This window comes from Chiloscyllium plagiosum, chromosome 22 (assembly GCF_004010195.1).
Source record: "Chiloscyllium plagiosum isolate BGI_BamShark_2017 chromosome 22, ASM401019v2, whole genome shotgun sequence".
Classification (NCBI taxonomy): Eukaryota; Metazoa; Chordata; class Chondrichthyes; order Orectolobiformes; family Hemiscylliidae; genus Chiloscyllium; species Chiloscyllium plagiosum.
In genome coordinates this window covers 911,187-916,209 of record NC_057731.1, presented here as the reverse complement: position 1 = coordinate 916,209, position 5,023 = coordinate 911,187, and the positions used below count along the sequence as shown (strand labels likewise).

Below are 5,023 nucleotides of genomic sequence, written 5' to 3'. Positions count from 1 at the left end.
AGTCCCTCCTCCCTACCTTTTATCTTAGCCTGCTGGGCACACTTTCCTCATTCCTGAAGAAGGGTTTATGCCCGAAACGTCGATTCTCCTGTTCCTTGGATGTTGCCTGACCTGCTGCGCTTTTCCAGCAACACATTTTCAGCTCTGATCTCCAGCATCTGCAGTCCTCACTTTCTCCTCCAGTGAAGAGAGCACCAGATCTCCAGAGAAATACTGTAAATAGCCATATTGGGCCAATATACAGGATCTTACACTGATCTCCCAAAAAGGTTAAGACAGCAACACCACAGAAACAAAAATCTGACCAGTGAAATTGACGAGGGCAGCAAAAATTAATACTGTGCCTGAGCAGAAAGGTTTTAATATGAAAGCATTAATATGATTCAACAAACCTTCTTAGGAAGCTGTTTTGATTTTAAACAATGTGAATACTACATAAAGATTTATCACACATTATCTTTCATATACAGATATATTTATCGGATTGTTCTAACTGTGAAGCTTTATCTGTGTAATATTACAAATAGTAACAGATTTCTATATATTGTAACTCAACAAAATGTTCTCAGATGGCTGTGGGTACTAATAAAAGGCAAATATTCAAGAAATTGAAAGTTCAAAAATCATTGCATATGTCAAGTTATTGAAGAATATTGAGACCCAGCGCCAGAGGGAATTGAATTTTGGAAAGTACTGGTGCAATCTGCACTTGCTGAGCCTGTGTACCTTAATCTCCACCCTCATTCAGAGAGAGACCGCAGAGCATTGGGTCTGTGAACAGGGCAAATACCACACTAATGCAGTGGGTGACATTCGTCCAGTCTTGAATCCAAGGCAACAAAAAGTTAGAATTAAGCTAGAACAGGCTTAGAATAGCAGGGTTACAGAAAGGGTGGTAACAAAGAAAGGCTGGGGTCTACAGTGGGTGAGTTAAAATGGGGTGTATAATGGGAGGGTGCATTGGGGGTATTAAAGGGTAGATTACATTGCGGGGTTCTAATAGGTTAAAATCACATAATTGTCACAGTGCAGAAGGAAGCCAGTTTGCCTGCACGGACTTTTCAACTGAGCATCATTATCTTGTGCCAATCTCCTCTTTATCCCCATATCCTTGTAAACAATTTCTATCCAAATAATCATCCAATGCCCTCTTGATTGCCTTAATTGAAACCAGTTTCACCAAATTTCCAGGCAGTGCATTCCAGATGCTAACAACTCGCTGTGTGAGAAGGTTTCTTGTCACTTCACTCTTGCTTCATTTGCATATCTGTATGACAGAGCTATAATGGTGGTATTACAATATGGAGCTTACTGAGGTGGGGCAGCGGTTAATTTAGGAGGCTACATTTTGCAGATTATAATGGAGGGATAAAATGATGCTAAAAGGGTCCTAAAGGAGGTTGCACACTTTGAGGGAGCACTGTCATACCAGTGAAGTGCTCCCCCCATCAGTTTAGATACACATGATGTTCATAAACTACATTGTCCCACAGGACAGAGTGTAGGATATTCCAGACTCTGCTCAGCCACATTAATGCTGAGCATCATGGGGTCATCTATAAAAAAGGAAACTGTGGAACAACACAGGAAGTATGTGTGCATCTGCCAGAGAGAACTCGCGACCCCCACTCAGAGAGAGAAAATGGAGGCGTCCATTTCAGCCATGAGTACCAGGAGGTTTCAGCTATTTGTGTTGATCGCTCCCTCCATAGAAAGTGTGGCCACGTGGATGCAGCAAGCAGTCAAATCTATGCCAGTCTTCATCAATGACCAACACATATACATTCTGTCACTTTACACAGGATGGAGTAAAGCCTTACCTTGACCTTTCAATCCACCACTCAAATGTAGCAAAGTTCTCTCTCGGTGTTGGCAGTCAGAAGCATGGGAAAATGAGAACCAAAATACAGGGCAAGTGGTAGTTTTGCAATTATGGCATCAGGATCCTAAGAGACATATTGATGGGTAGAAGGTAATGAAATTCAGCAAATACCGCCAGCAGATTGAGGGAGTCCAGAGTGAAGAAAGTCAGGATGTGGGAGACTTGTTGTGTATCACCTGGGGCACTAATAAAGATGGTCCTATCCAGCCAGGAAGATGCAGAAATTTTGAGACTCCTTAGATGTTGTTGCCCCGTCCTGTCCACACAATTGATCATTTCTTCAAGCTCTCATTATTGCCTGTATGTTCCCATGTACCAGGTGGGAGCTGTTCGTCTCCACAGATCCCTCTAACCCTAACTTCCTGGTCAGTGCTTCAGGCTTCATCCCCACTATCTGTAGAAGCTCAGTCCCTCCTGTTCCTGTCTACATGTCCCAACAATTCCACTGATGCCTTCACTCAATATTGGGATTAGTGTGGCCTCCTGTCTTACACAATATCCTATTTTTGCAGAGTTCTGTTAAATAAAGCTGTGAGTCACATGCCTTTTGACCCAATGTGATCTCCCCAGATCCTGCGACCTGCAGTAAGTTGGGACTGTGGAAAGACAGGAAGGCCAAGAGAGGCTTTCTAGCACCCCCTGGTGTCCAGATCTTTCAGTACAGCACTTCACTCTCAGTTATTCTGAGACCATTCTCGCCCTCTGTGCTGTTATTTGAAAAGGATCTTCATTTTCCTGTCATGATCTAACTGAAGATTTTTGTTCTTCATACAAATTCACACAACTCCTCTCCACAATAACATTGTCAGGTTAACCCCACATTATCAGCTCTGCATGTTATAGATGCTCACACTTTCTCAAAGGGTTGAATGTTTCCAGCACAACGTCTCTGCCTTGTCTTTTTTGCCCCTTCAGCCAGAGCTTAGAGGCTAACAGTATTTGCATTGTCATTTAGTACAGACACAAAGATAGGCAGTTTGTCACACTGGCTCAGTGGTTAGCACCGCTGCCTCGCAACATTAGGGATCTGGGTTCGATTCCAGCCTTGTGTGTGGGTCTGCGTGGGTTCCCTGTGGGTGCTCTGGTTTCCTCCAACAATCCAAAGATGTGCAGGTTAGGTGAATTGATTATGCTGAATTGCCCATAGTGTTCAGGGGGTGTGCAGATAGGTGCATTAGTCAAGGTAGGTTACTCTTTGAAGGGTTGGCATGGACCTGTTGGGCCAAAGGGCCTGTTTCCACACTGCAGGGATTCTATGAAAAGCAGAATACTAGGATGATGGCAATCTGAAATTTAAAAAAAATATAAAATGTTGGAGAAATTGGCATGTCTAGCAGCATCTGTGGAGAGAAAAACAAGTTAACATTTCAAGACCAGCATGACTCTTCATCAGAACTGAATGGGGCTGGAAAATATTTATTTTTATGCTTTGGACAGAGGGGGAGGAGGAGCAAGTGGAACAGATTGTGAGGGTGCCCAGAGCAAATGGCAAAGGGGGTGACAATAGTGGTAAAAGAGAGAATGAGATGTAATTTGAAGGTGTAAATAGGAGAAAATCGATGGCTGGAGGAAAGTGGGGTGGTGTAAAAAGAAATGAAGGACAGAAGTCATGCTCTGACATTGTGGAATTCAATATTGAGACCTCAAGGGTGTAAAATCTGATGCTGCTTCACCCTCCCCCACAACCTCAGGACTGCGAAGATCAGAAATAACCCGGTTGTGGAGTCTTCTCCTCATTAGTAACTCTGCTGGAGTGATGCCTGTAGTTGCATGAGAGGTGATCTTATAATCAAATAAGAACCAGGACAGTTTGGTATCTAGTGAAACTATAGGCTGTTTCTTTAAGCCTGTCTTTGGAATTGCACTGTTCTTTTTACCAGACCATTGGATGATGAATGGTACGGAGTTGTCCTTATATGATGAATACCATTCAACTTTTAAAAAATACTCAAATTCCTTGCTGGTAAACAATGGCCCATTATCTGTGACCATGCATTACAGAATACGTACACCACTTTTATATCGCATACTGCTTAGAAAATGATAGTAAAATGTTTGATTTTTCTATCAAACATGAATGAGCTCTATACACGTGTTCAGACACTGTGGGCATCCACAATGATTAAGAACATTGAACCTATGAAAGGACCTGTAGTGTCGACGTATTCCCAGTCCAAGGTTTACCTGGCCATTCCCTCAAATATAGGGGAGCTGCTGGTGGCAATCTTTGTCCTTGCTGGCACTCTGAGCACTGCCCCACTAACACAGGTATGTCTGCATCCAACTGTGACCACCAGACATAACTTCTTGTCAATGCCTTCATTCTGGAAACACTTGGATGACCCTGGTGAAGTTCAGCTAGTATGTGGCAGCAACCTTTATTTGGGACAATCACTCTTGCTCCCCATAATAATATCATCCTCTACTGTAATCTAGTCTCTCCAGATCTGAAAAGGTTTTAATTTTGGTTGTGACAGCCCTTTGATTTCCCTTCTCACCACTAGTTATTTCAGTTTTGCCAGGACCAGATCTTTCTGTGTCCAAAGCCAGATTGTCCACTGTGACTGGAAGCATGTCCAGAAAATTTGAAACCATTACAGACTCTTTCAGTTGAGTATCACCTGTGTTGTAGCTGTCAGTGGGAGGCCACTCAATGCATCAATATTTGCTACTAGGCTTCCCAGATGATGTTCCAACTTGTATTTATTTGCACTTCGTATTAGCTGAATTCAGCCTGAAGCTATGGGTGGTGCTGCATTGTCCTCTTTAAGTAGACATAGCAAGTATTTGTGATCCGCTATTATTGCAAATGCACGTCTGTAAATGTATTGGAACTTTCTAACTCCAAATATGACCGCCATAGCTTCCTTCTCTATCTAGGTGTATTTACGCTCTGCAAAGTCCTGGATGCATGCGCAATTGAGTTTCCCTTTCCATTGGGCTACCAATGAGCTAATACTATCCCTATGTCTTATGGGAGACAATGCATGTCAATGCCAGATCTCGCTTGGGACCATAGTGTGCCAACATCTTAGAGGTTGATAGCTGTTTCTTCGCATTCCTCTAAGTTATGGCTTGGTTGCACAATCATTTCTAAGGCTGACCTTAGAGTTGATACAAAGGTGCCAGGATGGAGGCCAG

At 42.9% G+C, this 5,023-nt stretch overlaps 1 long non-coding RNA gene across 1 annotated transcript in view; it reads right to left on the bottom strand.

The window, feature by feature from the left end:
* LOC122561004 overlaps window positions 1-2,807 on the bottom strand; it is a 50,114-nt gene extending 47,307 nt beyond the window's left edge. Inside the window, exon 1 of the long non-coding RNA XR_006314878.1 lies at window positions 1,821-2,807. This is a non-coding gene — a long non-coding RNA (uncharacterized LOC122561004). The remainder of the gene's footprint in view (window positions 1-1,820) is intronic.
* Window positions 2,808-5,023: the final 2,216 nt, after the last annotated feature.